This window comes from Antechinus flavipes, chromosome 4 (genome assembly GCF_016432865.1).
Source record: "Antechinus flavipes isolate AdamAnt ecotype Samford, QLD, Australia chromosome 4, AdamAnt_v2, whole genome shotgun sequence".
NCBI lineage: Eukaryota > Metazoa > Chordata > Mammalia > Dasyuromorphia > Dasyuridae > Antechinus > Antechinus flavipes.
Window position 1 is genome coordinate 275,366,883 of NC_067401.1, and position 19,897 is coordinate 275,386,779.

Below are 19,897 nucleotides of genomic sequence, written 5' to 3' on the forward strand. Positions count from 1 at the left end.
GGAGACCTGATCTTCTCAGGTCATTATAACTCAGAATTCCCAACCTCAAGAGGTTGTTAGCCTCAGCCTAGTTAATTGCAAGGATTATAGGTAAATGCCAACCTGCCCAGTCTATTGTTAAATCTGTTTTTTTTTTCCTTTAAAACATCTCATGTAGATTCCCTTCTCTCCATCATGATCACAATCCTAGGTCAGGCTCTCATACCCTCTCTCCTGGACTATGACAATAACTTTCTAATTTTCCTCCCTGCCTTAAGTCTCTCTCCACTCTTGTCCATTCTCCATCTGCCAAAGTGATTTTTCATGTCACCCTGATATTGCTAATGTTATTTTCATTTATAATGAGCTTTAGTGCCACCCTTTTACTTCCAGTATCAAATAAAAACTAATTTTTTTGACATTCACAATTCTTCAAAATATGGCATTTTACTGCTTTCCAGTGTTACACTTTGTTACCCTCCATACACTGGACAGATACATCTCTAGACAGATATCCTCTACTAGACAGATACATCAGACCTCTGTCAAATGGAGAACTCCATTATTTGACCCTGCATTTGGACTTGCTGACCCCATGGACTCTTCCATATGGGATTTCTTTGCATTTACACTGTATATACCTTCTGTGCATATAGTTATTTCATACTATTCTTGCTATTAGAATGTGAACACCTTGAGAGAAGTATAGTGCTTTTTTGCTTTTTTGGAGGGAGGAGAGTGGATTATTCCTGGCACTTATCTCAATACTCTGTGCATAGTAAGTACTTAATAAATGCTTATTAATGGACTGACTGACTGGGGAACCAGACTTTGAGTGAGTGTAAATTTGAGGAGTCCTAAGGGCCACTATATGCATATAAATGAATTTTTTTCTTCTCATGTAGTCGACTCTCTACTTACCTAGAGACAGTGACAATTTTAAAAATTTTAATGCCATTTATTTTAAAATTATTATTGCACTAAAGAAACACAGATACACTGAGAGATTTAAAATTTTGTGCCAACATAAATCTTTTCTCCCAAAGATCCAAATTTGAAGGTCCCATATAAAATCTAAGAATGCCAATACTCTGCTATAATTCTTTCTTCATGGGATCTAGCTGCTTCCTTATTGTCTGGGATATTCTGGATTCTGGAGTATTTGAGACTACTATGACTTTAAGTTATGGTGGTTGTAATGAGAAGAAAAGAGAATTAAGTTCATAAGTGGTAGCACTGGGGAGAGATAAGGGTCTAATGAGAATAGACTCTAGATTCTAGCTTCAGGAATAGTAAACAGGAATATAATTGTTACTTATGACAGTTCTATTGATGTTAAGTTAGGAAAACTAATCACATTAGGAGGAAGTATTTATGTATCAATTGATCAACCAATATTTTTAAAGGCCTACTATATGGAACTGTGCTCTATGAGCAAAGCAGAATTAAAGTAATCTAAAAGAAATGCTAGATGTGCAAAATTAAAGAACCTATCCAAAATGTCATATGGACTATCTGTGTGTGACCTGTGGCAGAGCATTCTGAGTGCTCATTGGTGGGATCAGCCATAGTCCGGCACACTATAACTTTATTCTAATGTAGTGATATCAGTTTGGTTCTCTTCGAGAATGAAGGACAACCACCAACTATCCAACCAACCAACCAACCAACCAAGTGTATCAATCATTGGAGAATCAAATGTAAAAGTAAAGCGGTTTCTAATTTTCAGGAGTGTAGGGATTAGCTGGGTGAAATAAAATTTATATGTATTTGTCTTCCTCCCTCCTTCTTTCTCTCCTTCTCTCCCTTCTTTCCACTTTTTCTCTTCCTCCCCTCTCCTTCTTCTTCCTCCTCCTCTCATTCTCCACCTCCTTCTCCTCTCTTCTTTCTCTCTTTCTCCTCCCCTACATGTCTGAGGTTTCACGTATAAGATGGCATGTAAGCTGAGTCTTGCGGGAGTAGCTAATAGAAGGATACAGAAGCAAGAGGTGAAATGTTATATAAAATAAATTAGAAAAAAAAAACAATGTCCATTTTGGCTGGATCATAGTATCTGTGGAGAGAGAAATATGTAATAAGGGATAGAAATAAAAGTACAAACCAATTTGTAAAGATCTTTAAATGGCAAATGGAGGAATTTACATTTGGTTCTAGAGACAATATAATTTAGGAATTGTGTGGAAGATAGTTAGAGTGGGGACAGACTCAAGGGAGGGAGATCAATTAGGAAACTAATTTATTAGTGAAGGTAAGAGGTGATAAGGGTCAGGATGACTGCTAGATGCAGGCATTGTGAGTAAACAGAAGGGGGTGGATTCAAGGGTATAGGAACAGAAATGACAATATTTAGCAACTGAGTGCATATGTGGAGGTAAGTAAAGAACACTGAGGTGCAGTAAACATGGTACTGGAAGTGGAATCATGAAAGACAGTTTAAACCTCACCTCTGGCACTTACCAGCTGTAGGTCAAATTATCTTACCTCCCCAAGCCGCAGGCAGCTCTCTCTTATTCACTGCTATTTACTCTTCCTTTCAAAGAGGATCTTGATATCAAGGATATGATGCTATGATATGTAAGAAAATAGGATTTAAGCGAGGAAGGGCTCTTCATCATCCTCACTTTCTACTCCAAAGCCATCTAGATATAGTAGCAATATATAGAGCAAGATGACTGAAGATGGTTCTGAATACAGCCACTATATTCACAAAGGTTGTTGTTTGTCCTTCGTTCATGACCATGACAATAGGAAAATGATGCCATGACATGTAAGTGAACTGAATTTAAAAAAAGCCAAGGTCTTTTTAAAGCTAAGGACTTTTAACAGTTATCAGTTTGTCAGAGGCAGTGCCCCATTCAGTGATTAAGGCTTGGGAAGGAATGAAGCAGAGAATGTCCTTTTTTATCTAGTTAAAAAAAACTAATTGGGGAGGAAAAGATTCTCAGAATTTCAGGCCAAAACAGAAACAATTCCTAGTTACATTCACTCTGAATCAATTGGGGCCTATAGTGGCCATTTTTGATCAATCAATGAAAGCCAGAGTAATTTGGGTTTAAGGCAAAGTCATTAAGAAAGAAATCTAGCTTGTAAACTCCAAGAAATCTTGGGAGGGCTCAAAGATCAAAATTTACATTCTTTTGAGCCAAACCTACACAGTAAGGGTATGATACCTTATGTGGACAGAGGGAAGGGAAGGGAAAGAAGGAAGAGGGAGATGGAGGGGGGTGGAGAGAGAGAAAAAAAAGGGGAAAGAGAGAGAGGAAGAAAAAGAGAGAAAGAGAGAGAGAGAGAAGGAGAGAGAGAGAAAGCAAGAGAAGAGAGACAGAGAAAGAGTAAGGAGAAAGAAAGGGAAAAAAAAAGAAAGCAACTTTATTACCTAACTGGTGTTCCAGTTAGGTTCCAGGGGATCATCTCCTAATACTACTCACAAAGGTTGTTGTTTGTCCTTCATTCATGACCATGACAATAGGAAAATGATGCCATGACATGTAAGTGAATTGAATTTAAGTGAGGATGGATTGTGTAAAGCGAGCAGCCTCATTTTCTCCTCCAGAGTCATTTGGATCTCGTAGAAAGAAATACATCAAGATGAAAGGAGATGACTGATGCTGAATAAGAGAAAAGAGTTTCCGGAAGTTATTTTAAAATGATAGGTTTGAGAGAATTGAACAGTTGGATAGGAACAGATAGATTTGAATTAAAAGGTATAAGAGAGAGAGAAGGGAAGAAAGCAGGTTGTCCAGGTAGGGGAACCAATAGTAAGAAGCCAGTGATCTCAGGCATATGATCTTTGGCACCTGTTAATCCTCAAGCAATAGATCTTCAGATACTATAGCTACTCATTCCTTAGGAGAAAAAGGAAGCATCTATGTTAGGGAGAAAGAAATAAATTACTGTCTCTTCTGATAATCCCTCTCTCCAGTGTAAGCATATTTAACTTCAGGATCAGCTTTAGGAATGGTGCCATTTTTAGGGTCTTAGAAAAGGACCCCTGTACCAAGGAATATTGCCCCTACCTTTCTTTATTTCACAACTGGAGATAATCGATCATAGGATTTAGAACTGAAAGCTGCCTTACAGACCACTTATTCTAGTCCAGATCTCATGTTGTCTAGATATGGAAACTGAAGTTTAGAAAACTGAAATGATTGGCCTGAGATTGTACAGGTAAGATAAATCCAATTTTATTTCCACTATGCCAAGATAAAAAAAAAATCCCAAAAGCAAAAAAAAAAAATCACAAATAGACAATAGAGGATAGTCCACACGATGAAGTAAGTCCCTTTCCAGTTTTAAATTCTATGATTCTGTGACTTCCAATCCAGCATTAATCTTCCTTGAATCTTTAAATCTAGGTAGGACAAAGTAACCTTAATATATAAGTGTTAATTAATTTCAGTCAAAAAATGAAAATTATCAGGTCCTGTTCTGTTTTTAATAGAGCAAAAGAGAAGGCTGAAGACACTAGAGACATATTTTGCCTATATTAAACATTTTGTGGCCATGCACCTATGTTTATTTTTATCTGTGCACAAGCATAAGCTGCTTGCAAAAATATTTCATACCCTTCCTGGCCTGAAAGCTTTGTGCTTCAGTGAGATCTATGTTAACCAATTTTCATCTGGGTAATACTGATCTGAAATCATTCTTAGAATCATACTGGTTGGTTTATTCTTCATGATTTTCTGGAAGGATTTTTTTTTTTTTACCACCATTCTTAGCAATACTTTCTTACTGTCAAATCTAGTTTGGCTGGATTAATCTAATGATGGAATTGTCTATTACAATCAAATCAGGGAAACATAAAGAAGACAAAACTCAAGTTACATATACCTCTGAAGGTGTATTAGGCTATTAGATCATTTCACACAATGCAGTAATATCAACACAAAATCAATTTTCAGCTCTTTATAACAAGGATGCTGATACTAAAATTGTAATTTTTTTTTCTCACAACAATTTGGGCCCCAAGGGCTACTATAGTATTAAATATAAAGGGTGCAGTGTTTTCTCTTTCCTTTCTCAATCTCTATTTGTTAATACGCTATATTGATATTTTATCAGTGACTGGGTTACATGTGCAAAGATGGCACTATGAGCATTAGGATAAGAAACAAAGCCCCTTCCTTGGAATGTGAATATGTCTACCTACCTACTGTTTTGAATGTATGTGAGAAATTATGTTGAATCCAATTACACTGTCATATTCTGCTAGCTATTTAAATGAAAGCACAACTACTTTGCAATGATCAGTTCAATAGAAATGAAATAGATGTCATTCAAAATCAAATCAAATCATAGGCACAGAAGCCCAATTTATGGCAAGCCTACTTTCCTCTAAACTATATTGTTCAGTTTGAAATATGTGTATTAATGTGTATGTTTGCACACATATGCCCCCAAAGAATATCAATGAATATATTCATACGTGACTATGTGTACCCAGAAAGAGAATGGTTCATAGAGGGATCTAGTCAGAAAACTTTCACTCAAAATATTTATGAAAAGGAAGCCTTTAATCTTGGTTAAACACAATACAATTTCATGCACCCCTCCTCCCCTAAGGAATCTCACTTTTTTGGGGGGTTGCTTCCAGTACCAATTTGATAACAATTTAAACCTGCTTTTAACAAATCTGCTGCTGCTGTTGCTGATTTAAAAAAAAAAAATCTAATTTCTATGAGAGAAATTAGATAAGAACCCTTTTCCCATCTCCCTGTTTGGGAAAAATCAAGTGGGATTGCTGGAAGCACTCAATTGATGCTCCCACTCATTCAAACACAAGCTACCTACCTTCATTTCACAGCAATCAATTATACACTCATTGTGATCTCAGAAAGGAGCCTTTGTAATATCTTGATACTAACCCCAGTGATCTTGAGTACCTCCAGCAGAGGTTATCTATGCTACTATTCCCTATCAAATGCAAAAATTTCCAAGTTACCCAAGTAGAGGGAAAAGACTTTTTACAAAAGGTACTCTAATTAAATGTTAGCTCAATGAAAGTAAAACTTCAGGGAAGGGATGTTAACTTCAGGCCGTGAGTCTTCCTACAGAGAAGTCCTGAAGTTCACAGAAAGGAGAGACTTCAGTTAGCTTTTCTGCCTTCAGAGCAGGCATTATGAACCTACTCTTCTTAGGGAAGTGAAAACCCACATCTCTCCTTATTTTCTACCAATATTGTCCTGTCAACTAAGAAACTGTTTGGACATGTGGTCCAATGTTCCAAAGCTCTAGGATGCTCAAGACAGCTAAAGTCACTTTGTATCACCAATGCTGTCTCTTGAAAGCTACTTTCCCTTTCAATTCCATTGGTGTTTTTGTTTTCCTTTTAATTCTTCTTTGCTTTTTAAGGTTTGTAAATAGGCTTGTGCTATTTTAATTTTTAAAAATTATATTTGTCTTTTGCTTTTATACAATTACTTCTCGATATAATTACCAACCACATTAGCCCTGAGTCATCCCTTGTAACAAAGAAATACAGTTAAGCAAAACCAAACAAAACATCGACTTTGCAAGTGTACACATGATTCCGCACCTATAGTCACCCTCCTCTTCAGAGTAAGGAGCGAGGTGCATTCCTTATTTTGGGGGGTTTGTTCTTTCAAGCTTCCCCGCCCAGCCCCATGCAGTCGGCTACTTCCCAGAACTCAACTTTGTTGCCAATTCTTCCCGCTGGGAGATTCCAAGCTGGTAGAAGACACGCCTGGTATCCAAAGCAACCAAAAGGAGCTCCTTTGCCCCGGGAAAGAGAACCTGGTCAACCTAGCGGCAACAACAATGGAGCTGCCAGGGTACGCCGCCGCAAGAACAGCTAGAGGGGCTATGGTCCTTTAAGCTGTAGCCTAGGAGCGAGGATACCCGGCCGCCACTTTGCCCACCCTTTCACCTGGACAGGAGTCTTTTTCTGTTCTGCTGCACGATCTGAAAATTGACCCGCCCGCCTGAAGCATCATCACCTTTGGTGGAAGGGGAGACTGCCCTTCTTCTGCGGGGGCCCCGAGTTGAGTTGAACGCCCCCTGCCTCCCTCCTCCTCTTCTTTTTCAGTGGTCTGGTTACCGAGCTTCCAGCCACTGCACACACCCGTGCCCAATGTGCTCCAGTTGCGGAAAGGTGGAGGAGGAGGGGGAGACCTGCGAGTTACAGGGGGAGGGTCTGTGAGCAGGAGACGCAGCTGAGGCAGTGCTGCTGTAATCGCAATTCCCTTTCTCCAAAGGAACTTTCTTAAGATAAAAGAAACCCTTTTATCCATTACAAAGCCCTCCAAGACACAGATCTCTGTGTTGCTGAAAGCCAACAATTTTACTTATTCAGAAACATAGCTCCCCTTATGGTATCTGTATCTATTTTTAAGCGGCTTTGGAAACCTGGTTGGAAGGTTTCTTTCTCACCTCCTGAGGAATCAGGAACGAGTAATACAGAAGAGACTCAATCTTTAGTGTAATGAGGGAGAAAACACATTAGTGGGTATGGCTCTGCCACCAGATACTTAAATGACCTTGAACAAATTAGTCTCATTTTTGAAATGAGGAGTTGAATTCAAGGGTTCTTAGTTTTCACTGGGGAAACGGATTTTAGAGGTCCATGAATTTGGATGGGAACAAAAAAATTACATCTTTATGCCAAAATAATTGATTTCCTTCATAATTCTATGCATTTTATTTTTTATTTTTAAAACAATCATTTTGAGAAGAGATCCATGCATTTTACAAACTGATTAAGGGTCCCAGACAAAATTCTGAACAAAGAAATCCTAAAATGGTTTCTAACTCTAAAATTCTAAAGAGCCGTGGGGAAAGATGGAATGTTAACTGGCTTTGGATCCAAAGAATATGTATGGGTTCACACTTGAGCTCCATCATCTGTTAACTGTGTGACCTTGAGCAAGAAAGACTAGATAATCTCAGAAGTTCCTTCCAGTCCTGAATCCACACTTCTGGGACCCCGAGATTCTATTATCTGATCTGTAATTGAGCTTCTCTATTTATTCCTTTTGTGACCTTGACCAAATCACATTCTGATCTCAGTTTCAGCAATTATATGATTAGTAGCTGCATCAATTGATGTCTAATGGCTTCGACTTCCAACTTTTAAATCTAAGGACCAATCCTCCTCTAGAGCTTTAGATTTGCAGTTGAGTTTGAAGCTTTCTCAGACACTAGCTATGTGACCTTGAAGAAGGAAAATTTTTTTCTTTGAGCTTACCCACATGTAAAATGGGAATAATAATAGTATCTCTCCCAGAAGATTTGTCATGGAGATGTCAATAAGAAGAATATTGAAGCTGGTGAACTGGTGCTCAATTTGTATTCTGCCTCAGCTGGCTGCTGTGAGGTTTTAGGCAGGTCACAGCTATCTGGGCTTCAGTTTTCTCTTATGTAAAATGAGTGGGTTGAAGTAGATGGCCTTTAAAATCCTTTTTCAGCTCTAGGGCTATAATCCTATGAAATGAGATTAAGTGTTAAGGTCTTTTAGAGAAGGTAAAGTAACATATCATTGTAAACTGTAATTTGCTATGCAAAACTTTCTGGAATTTGAATTCTAGCATATCTAAAATTGTTGTTAGAAAAGAATTTTTCTAACCCCAAATGGTGCTGGTTTATAAATTATACATGATGTAAGTGAATTTGGTTTGGACTTTATCATGGCTTCCTAAACTTTTTCATATAATGGATCTTTTTAGCAGTCTGAGAAAGCTTATAGCTTTTCAGATTTTTTTTTTTGTGTACAAAATAAAATAGAATTACAAAGGAAATCATGAGTATTGAATAATTAATTGAGTATTTAATGAGTAATTAACTGAGTATTTAATGAATATTTTAAAAATAAGTTCATAGTAATTAATGAGTAATTTAAAAAATAAATTCATAATACTCAGCTGTCTAAGAAGGCTTTAATGTTAGCATCCTTTTAGTCAGATTTCTATGATGGGTTGAAAAAGAGATTCACAAGGCATTGAATAGTTAACAAAAGCTTTACTTTGTTCTAATGTAGCAAATATATGTATAATCACACACACATATACATATAAAGGATAAAGTTCTCAGATTCATAGAGCTGTGCCCCAGTCTTCCCCATATGGAAATGAGTGAGATCATCAGGGCAGGAAGTGAAAGATGGGGTGCTTCACATGGTTTTCAGAAATCCAGCAAATTCAAGGGGTCTAGACTCCACGTGGTTGGGATTTTTAATACCTTCATATGTTCAGGAAGCAAGCACCAATCAGTTTTAGGGGATAGATTTGTCTTCTTTTTATAGAAAAGTAATCCCTAAGGCATGGGAAGGAGGAAGAGGAGTCTGGGGCTATTCTAGATTGAGAAGAAAACTGCTTCAGAAAAGATGAGGCTAATCAGGTCTCAAGGTCAGCTTTGTTTTCTTTCAGATAAAGCTTTCCCATTTGTGGGTGGGAGAAAAGAAGCTGTAATGCTGTTGAGATACTGATCTTTTCACACTAGCTTGGAATGAAATGCTATAGTTACAAAGCTTAAGTTATAGTTGGTTCAGTTAACTAAATGGAAAATTAAGAAATTAGGGTTCAGTACCATTCTCATCTTCATTTCTGATGAATTCCCTTTCTTAAAAAATAATTAGCTATAATGCAGTCTCCAGACAGTCTAAGCATAACTTCTATGTTCCTTTTATTCTGTCTGTTCCCCAGTGTTTTAATTAGACATTAAAAGTTTAAAGTTTATTGGTTATTTTGAGAGGAGCTGTTTTGATATAAATTATAAAACCCTTTGGAAATCAGGAATAATTGTAATAATAATAACAACTAGCATTTAGATTTAGATGGCATGCATTAGATTATATGATGGAAAATTTGTTAATACTGATTAGTAAATCCTTATTTCTCTTAAGTTTAAAAATAAATAAAGATGGAGTAGATGCAGTTGAATTCTTTTTAAACACAGTGAGAGAGAACAATGCCAAATCTTAGGACTACTTCAATACTAAAGCAAAACCATGTGTTTCCTTAGAATATGTCTGGAAACACTTCTTATTCAGTTCATGTCCACCTAGTTTTGTGAAAAGGAACTATAATATGCTCACTGTATTTTTTCTCAAGGCAATTGAGTTAAATTTATCACTCACCAAAATGTTGCCTTCTTAAATGTTGCCAGAGTACTATTGTCAGTCAGATGTTCTTGAATGCCCAATCATTCATTATCATTGTTGACTTTTAAAATTATTTCTGGCTTTGATAATATAGGTCTATAATCCTTGGTTCTGTGGAGGTTGAGGTTGGTGTATCACTTGAGCTAAGGACTTTTTGAGCTGTATATAGAGAGGCTAAAGCAGATCCTATGTTCACAATAAGTCAGGTACCAGTATGGTGAGTGTTGGGAAGCAAGTGTGGGAGGGAGACACCAGGATGCCTAATGAGGAACAAATCAGTTCAGGTCAGAAATGGAGCATGTTTGAAAAGTTTCTGGGTTCATCAGAAGTATTTTTTGCTTTTCAGGTACCTATTAGTACTTACCTTACTGAAGTTCAAATGAGAAAATTCTCATTTGAGAATTTTAAAGACCTTAAAACACAGCATAAATTCTATTATTATAACTACTATTAAATGTAGCTGTTTCAATTTCCTCATGTTTAAATTAGGAATAATAATTTTACCTCACAACATTATTGTTGAAAAATATTTTGCAAATCTTAATGTTACATGAGTGTGAAAAATTATTACATCTCAACCCAAACTTGACCTGGGAAGCTTTTTGCAATATCCTCCATAAATGATCATTTCTACTTCAACTCTCTACTTGAACATCTCCAGTGATATGTAGCTTCCATAGTATGTTTATGATAAAACCTTTTCCACTTTTGGACAGCTCTAATTATCAAGTCCTCAAAGAGATAGGAACACCACAGATCATTTTACTTGTCTCCTGAGGAACTTGATTGTGAGTCAAGAAGCAACAGTTTGAACCCAGCATAGAACAACTGATTGGTTTAAGATTGGAGAATGTTATATATTGTCACCTTATTTATTTAACTCATGTTCAGAGTACATCATGCAACATATCAGGTTGGATGCATCAAAAGCTGGAATTAAGATTGCTGGGAGAAATGTCAATAATCTCAGATATTCAGATGCTATCATTCTGATAAGAGAAAGTGAAGAATTAACATCTTAAGGAAAGTATGAAAAATGGCTTTAAGGGGCAGCTAGGTGGCATAGTAGATAGAGCACCAGGCCTGAAGTCAGGAGGACCTGAGTTCAAAGGTGACCTCAGGCACTTAACACTTCCTATTCGTGACTCTGGCAAGCCATTTAACCCCAGTTGCCTCAGGAAAAAAAAGAAAGAAAGAAAGAAAGAAAGAAAGAAAGAAAGAAAGAAAGAAAGAAAGAAAGAAAGAAAGAAAGAAAGAAAGAAAGAAAGAAAGAAAGAAAGAAAGAAAGAAAGAAGGAAAGAAGGAAGGAAGGAAGGAAAGAAGGAAAGAATGAAAGAAGGAAAAGAAAGACAGAAAGAAAGGGAAAAAAAGGAAAATTGGTTTTAAGCCTAACATTAAAACAAAAAACAAAACCCCCTAAGATCAGGGCAACTGGTCCCATCACTTTCTAGATAAAATAGAGGTTGATGAAATGAAAGCAGTGTCAGATTTTATATTCTTGGGCTCAAGATCACTACAGACAGCATTTGCAGTCATGAAATTAAAAGAAGCTTGCTTCTTGGAAGTAAGGCTATGAGAAATCTGGGCAGCATACTAAAAAGCAGAGACATTACTTTGCTGACATACATCCTATAGTCAAAGCTACAGTTTTTCCAGTAATAATATGGCTGTTAGGGTTGGACTAAAAAGAAAAGCTGAGAGAATTTACTTTTGAATTGTGGTGCTGGAGAAAGCTTTTGAGTCTTTTGGATAGCAAGGAGATCAAAGCAATCAACAATTAAAAATTTTAATTCAGACTGTTCTTTGAAAAGACAAATACTGAATTTAAACTGAAGTTTAAATATTTCTGCCACATAGTGAGAAGATAGGATTCATTGGAAAAGACCCTGAGTCTGGGAAAGCTTGCAAACAAAAGGAGAAAGGGAAATTAGAATGAGATGGATATATAGAGTTATGGAAGCAATGAACATGAGCTTGGACAGATTTGGGGAGTTAATGGACTATAGAAGAGCCTAGAATGCTATGTATGGTATTATGGGCAGTCGGACACAACTGAACTACAACAACAATTTTTAGCAAATCTTACCTATATCAAGGGAAAATCTTCTCTATAACTTCTACCCTTGATTCTGGTTGCATTCTCTATAGTCAAGCAGCAAAATTCTCTCTCCCTTTCTGCATGGAAGACTTTCAAATACTTAAAAACAGCTATCATGTATCCCTTAAATCTTCTCTGGGTGAAGTATGTCCTATTATTCCAAAGTGATCTTCATATGAAATTGTCTCCAGTCACTTCACCATTCTTGTCAGCTTCCCTGCAGATAATTCACTTTGTAAATCTTAGTCCACAAATGTGTCTTCTAGAGCTGAACATATTAATATAGATTAGTCTTAACTGATCAAAGAAAGAGGTTGCTAGGATCTTCCTAATTTTGTACACTATCCTTTTATTAAACATTCTAAGGTTGGATTTGCTTTTGGATGCCTGGTCATATTGTTAACTCCTATGGAAACTGAGCTTATATTTTGCTAAAATCCCTTAATCTTGTTTTTTACAGGAATTGTTTTCTAGCCATTCCCCTTCATTATGTTGATTTTTTTTCAAGCTTGTTTATAGGATTTGGCTGGGAAATGTGATTTCATCATTATGGCAATCATGCAATAGTCAAAGCTACAGTTTTTCCAGTAATAATATGGCTGTTAGGGTTGGACTAAAAAGAAAAGCTGAGAGAATTTATTTTTGAATTGTGGTGCTGGAGGAGGCTTTTGAGAGTCTTTTGGATAGCAAGGAGATCAAAGCAATCAACAATTAAAAAATTTAATTCGGACTGTTCTTTGAAAAGACAAATACTGAATCAACAAATACTGAAATAAAAAAAAATCTTATAAGCCTTCTATGCTGCTCATCCTGTGAGATGGACTGCCCACCCCATGTTTTCCCATATAGTCATGATAGATCCATTCAATATTCTAGTAACCTTCTTTATTTTCTCTCTATAATGCAAGGATACTAGTGGACAACATAGGTTAGCTTACATTTTAGCCTACCATTCCATCTGCTTTTTTCCCTCATTGGTTAATAACATTCTTTATTCTACTTCTTCTTATAACTTTCCATTTATACTATATCTAGACCACCTTAGATCCACCATTAGACCTTTCTATTGATTTCTTTTACTTTGGGCAAGTCACAACTTTTCTGGGTTTTCATTGGTTTATATGTAAAATAAGGGTGTTGGATAAGACAAAGTCCCTTCCTGATCTACTTCTAGGATCCATGTGTTCTTTTTTATTTACTTTCCCTACCTTTATTCTTCTCCATTAGGGTACAAGTGTAAGGGTACCATAGGAATTGATGATGAAAAGTTTGTTATAAGTTCTCTTTTATCCTTATTACATTTCATCTTATTATATTTGCTCTAGCCTATTATAATCTTTTTGGATCGTGATTAATAGCCAAAATATTTCTCTGTCTCAATTCCATGCAACCTGAAAATATGATAAGGATATCTTCTATACCATTATAGAAGTTACTACAAAAATCTGGACCAGAACAGGGCTAAAAATTAATTCCAGGAAGCACTCCACCAATGGCCTTACTCCAGACTGATATTGATTTATCTATCAGTACTCTTTGGGCACAATTAATTAACCAGTTAATCCACTCTATAGGTCTTTCAAGTAACCCACATCTGTTGACCATAGGGACTTTCTCAAATGCCTAATTGAAATCTAGAGATACGACATGTATAGTATCTCCTTGATATACCCTTTTGGTAATTCTATCAAAGAAGGAAATGAAGTTTGTTTGTTATGGCCTCTTTTTATTGAATATATGTTGATTCTTAATGATCACCATTTCCTTTCTTTAATTCTCACAGATTCTGAGTTGCAGTTCACCTGGAGAACAACTAAAGTAATGCTGGTTACGCCAAAATTTATGGAAAATATCCAAAGCATGCATATAGGGAAGGAAGAATCCATGAAATGCAGGCTGAATCAGAAGTATAAGGCCAGGGAATTTGGCACAGAAACAGTGAGAATCTAGTAAAAAGCAGAGTAATGCATGCCATTGAAACAATATGCATTATACTATTTCCTTGTATGAGAAAATTCTTTTATGGAAGGGGCATGCAAACTGTTCTCTCTTACCACGAACCTAGATACCAAAGAATGAAGCTATAGTTGAGGAATGACAGACAACAGAATTTTTATTTTGAGGCACAAGACTTTGTTAGTTTATCCTCAAATCAAAAAAATGTAAATTACACAGAGAACTGGCTTTTATATCAAGAAGTAAGTCTAGTTCCAGAGAAGGCTCTTGGGATATACTCACATTGGCATTTCAGACCCTTGTGAAAATTAGATGCATTGTTTTTTCATTACCTTATTAACTGTTTTTGAGATTATGAACTATTAATAAAAGATATCCAAAAGGAATCTCCCAAGGAAATTGCATGATAGATAACAACCTCATAAGGTCTTTTTATTCCCTTGAGAATGTTAAAAAAAAATCATAGGATATAAGTTCTGCCTTTGAACTACCTACTCTATTTTTAGGCATGATTCCTTTTAAGATTTTGTTTTAATTTCTAATATCGACTTCTCCAGATGCAGGATCCTCTTTCCCTTTCTTTTAGAATTTCATTTTTGTCCCTGGAAATTGGTTCTTCAGGGGTGTTAGCAGTATAATTCACATACCTCTCTGAATGTCTTTCAATCTCTAGGTTAAGCCATTACCTCTTTGTTGTTGGTTTTTCCCCCTTTCCCTTGACTCTTCTCTAGTTTTGAAATGTCTTATTCAAAATTATTATCATAATTACAGAAGTTCAGAATTACAAGCAATGGAATAGAAGTTGCAGAGAAATAAGTTTAGGTTTAATATAAAGAAAAAGTTCCTAACAATTCAAGCAATCTATATGTGGAATGGGTTGCCCTGGAACTAGAGTGTTCTTCCTCATTGTGTTCTGTTACTCATGCAAAGGCTGAATTACCCACTTGTCAAGGATGTTGTAGAAGGTTTTCTTTTCCCTCCTCAGATACAGTTGGCACAAATTCTGTGATTCTCTAGAAATCTTATGGAACCCCTGTGCCAGAGATTCTCATGAGTCAATGACCTCTGGTAAATTTGGGGAGATATTTCTGCTCTTTTTGTTTGTAGCTTCCTTCCCAGTAAACTTGAGAAAACATAAGTATAATATTTCTAATATAATGAGACTATCTTCCATGTATTAAAGGTATACACTAGCTCTGTAAATAAAGTTTACAATATTACACAATTCTGCTTTCCTGAAATAAGGACAAAACTCATCAGAATCACAGACCCTTTGAGTTAGAAGGGTAATCCATACCTGGGTAAAAAAAAATTTTATTATTGTATATCCAACAAATGATCATCCAGACTCTACTAGAAGACTTTCAAGGTTAGTGTGTCCACCTCCATTATATTTTGGATAGCAATAATTGTTAGTGAGCTTATCTTGCCATCAAACTTAATTGTCATCATTGCAAATTCTATTGATGATTGATTATGATTCAATGAGTCAAAGCCCTTTACTTTTCTTGTTGCCCATCAGCTTATCAATGATCTTTCCAAACTGTGTTACCCAGGACTGAACACAATATTCCAAGTACAGGATATAATATCTCTCTCTCATTCTTCCTTTTTTTCTGGAAGCCATGTCTATAATAATACAGGGTAAAAAAGCTTTTCCTTTTTTGGCTGTCATATATTGCTGACTAATTTTGAGTTTGCATTCTATTAAAATTCCTAAGTTATTTTTCATACAAATTGTTGTCTGATTGAGTGTTCTTACATCTTATGCTTCTGAAGTTGATTTTGAAGTTGAATTTAATGCGAATCTTTGCATTTATCTGTGGTGAATTTCATCTTCTTTGATTCATTCCATGGCTCTTGTCTATTAATTTATTTTCAGATCCAGATTCATCTGATGTTTTAGTCATCCTTTTCTAGCATCTATAGATCAAATAAACACCACAACTGTGCCTTTATACAACTTAAAATAACAATGAAGTTGGAAAACCAGAGGAGCAGGTGATATACAGAAATGGGTGGGTCAGTGAAGTAGTCAGAATATGCACAATATTTATCAATTAAGTTCACTGTCTTATATGGGGGTGATTCCTGACACCCCAAAACAATTACAATGGTACCATTAAAGATCACTGATCAGAAATTAGTATAATAAACAAATAAAATAATAATGAAAGAGTTTGAAATATTGTGAAAATTACCAAAATGTGACAGGGAACCACAATTTGAACACATGCTGTTGGGAAAATAGCACCAATAGGCTTACTCAAGATGGGGTTGCCACATATCTTAAATTTGTAAAAAAAAAAAAAAAGCAATATCTATAAAGTGCAATAAAGCATAAAATGATATATGCCTATATACAAGCTCTCCTATTAGACTGTACCTCTTCTACCTATGCCATTTTGACCCACTTACTGATGGCCAAGGTAGGAAACAGTTTGTATTTCTTCTTTTTCCAGCTCTCTACTGTCCTAAATCTCCTTCCTAGATCTCTATCATGTCTATAGAATGGAAAAAGCATGATTACTAAGTAAGGCTATGGTAAGACTCTAGAATTCACCATTCATTGGTAACATTTCCCCAGTGAAACATAAAGGCAAAAGCTCCAGTCTTCCTTTCCTCTTGAATGCATTGTTCTCTTTCTTCTCTGCCCTCCTCCATCTTTCTCTTCTCTATTCTCTGCTTTATTATTAGCCCTACTTAACATCATGTATACCTTTAGATGATATCACCATTTATTTTCTTTAGTCACTTAAATAGAAGAGGTTGCAGGTAAGGGAACAACTTTTTATAACTGCAGGAAGCTTTTTTTTTTTTTTTTTAAATTTTCAGGATACTTCCCAGAATGTTCCATTTATATTGAATTCAGGGGGATTTTGGGAAGAAAGATGATACAACTGCCCCTCCCAGAATTTCTGAATTTCTTATTCCTCTGTGGTTCATCTCTAGATTACTAACAATAGAATAACAAGTTCCTTAATCACCTGAGTTCTTAGAATCCCTAGATTTCTTCAAGGCTAAACTCAAGTGCTACCTCTTTGGTGAGGCCTTTCTTGATTTCCCCTTAATTATTAGTGCTTAGTGTTCCCTTAAATTTTTTTTTGTATTTATTTAGCTGTGAACATGCAATTTCTCCTGCAGTAGAACATTAAGTTCCTGAAAGTCAAGATTACTTTATTTTTTGTCTGAATCTCCAGTACTTAGCCCAGAGTTGGCATTTAATAAATATTTGTTGAATTGAGGTCAATTAAGCATATTTAATAGATATAGTGATTGACAGTTGATATAGTAACATTTGCATTACTTATTTCTCATACTCCATAAAAATAATTACTACAAATTGCCTTGCATTTTTACTGCTCCACCATTTGTTTCTGAATTTATTCCAGTAATTTTTTTTACCTGTCTTTCAAGTTAGTGTTATGTGATCCACTGATACTCAACTTCACAAAAATTAATTAATTTGTTCCAGCTGTGGCAGGAAGTCATTGTTAGAAGTAAAACTAGATGTCAGAGAAGTCACTAATTCATATCTCATTTAGGGACACTAAAAGGTTCTCTTCTTCTAAATGGTGACCTTGAAATTATAGTGTTCTTGTTTGGTCAAAAATACTTGTATGGATGGAAAAGTGTAAAAATTATGTGACTTCCTGTAACTTATAAGACAAATTTGTGAAGATCTGATAGAACAAAGATACTGATATTTGATATTAGAACTAGAGACAAAGCATGGAGGAGCAGATAAAGCAATATATTTCCTATGTAGATCCTGAATAAATATGCCCAGTAAATTGAAATGCTTTACCTGAAGTGGCTATTGTAGATTGATGAATATAATACATATGCATGTAATAATAGCAGCATCAGTAGACTTAGAACAACAGAAGGAAAACTGCACTCAGCTGACCCTCCTGTGCCTCTTCATCTCAACACTGATGTCTTCACAGATGAAGAAATAATCCAAAAATGTCAAATATAAGACACTTGATGTTGAAATCATGTATGTGCTAGATTTTTCATTAAATTGTCATCTCAGTCTTTTTCTTTTTCTCCTCACTGATTGATGGGTGCAAATTCCACAGTCTCAAAGGCATCATAGCTACTCAGAAAATATTTCCAAGAGCACTAGTTCCTATGGCTATGATCCAAGAAAGCCTAGTCTAGGAAAGGAGACTTGGACATGCTGGGTCATTGAGCATTCCTGGCCTTGGGCTTATTGTTTCTTGGCTCAAACGAGATTGATTTCTCTCAGGAGACTGCTTTTCTCTGATTGCAGCGCCACTTGCAATTCTTAGAACCATGCACTTGGTGGCAGTAGTAACTAAGTGCTGGCTTGAAGGGCCAGGATGGACACTTCTTTGAATTCCCTTTAAAGAGCTAAAAGAATACAGGGTATCCCAGCCTTCTCCAGGATTAGAATCCTCTACCTTATTTGGCTTCTTTGGAATAGAGTATGCAGTCCTGTAATTATAGTTTGCGACCCAAGCAGAGCAGGACAGAGCAGGGCCAGTGTTTGGAGTTTTGTAACTCCCCAAAGGGATGAATAACGCATATCTCCTTTATGGGATACTCATTTCCAAAGGGAAAGACAGAAAGTGGCGAAGTTTAGTGTTCCCTCATTCATTATGCAGCAGAATCCTGCAGGACTCAACTTATTGCATATAACAAGATGGAGGAGATGTGAACCACAGCAAATCATATCCCCAGAAGCTTAGCAAGTATACTAAAAATTCTGATTTAGTACAATGGGGATAAATCCTGTATACACAGAGTGAAAAACTGTAATATGATACCCCATCTAAATGAAATGATGTTATAAATACAAGCCAGATAGGTCTGCTCAAATGGTTTTGAGCTTTAATAAATTAAGAACTGATTTTTGAAAAATTGACCTGTCTCTGTTTTAACGGAATAGAATTTGTGATGAACTAAGTGCTGGCTTGAAGGGCCAGGATGGACACTTCTTTGAATTCCCTTTAAAGAGCTAAAAGAATACAGGGTATCCCAGCCTTCTCCAGGATTAGAATCCTCTACCTTATTTGGCTTCTTTGGAATAGAGTATGCAGTCCTGTAATTATAGTTTGCGACCCAAGCAGAGCAGGACAGAGCAGGGCCAGTGTTTGGAGTTTTGTAACTCCCCAAAGGGATGAATAACGCATATCTCCTTTATGGGATACTCATTTCCAAAGGGAAAGACAGAAAGTGGCGAAGTTTAGTGTTCCCTCATTCATTATGCAGCAGAATCCTGCAGGACTCAACTTATTGCATATAACAAGATGGAGGAGATGTGAACCACAGCAAATCATATCCCCAGAAGCTTAGCAAGTATACTAAAAATTCTGATTTAGTACAATGGGGATAAATCCTGTATACACAGAGTGAAAAACTGTAATATGATACCCCATCTAAATGAAATGATGTTATAAATACAAGCCAGATAGGTCTGCTCAAATGGTTTTGAGCTTTAATAAATTAAGAACTGATTTTTGAAAAATTGACCTGTCTCTGTTTTAACGGAATAGAATTTGTGATGATACAGTTTTAAGTCCAGACTATCACAGAAGTATATGACATAACTATAGAAATGAGGCACCCTTGAGATGTTAAAAGATCCAGAGTCTTGGGTTATGCTGGCTAATACTAGGCAGGGAGCTATCCAATGGAGGATTTATGGGGAAACATGGATTACAAACGAGAAGGCAAGGAATGTATTTTTTAAATCTACCTTGATGAAGTATCCACAT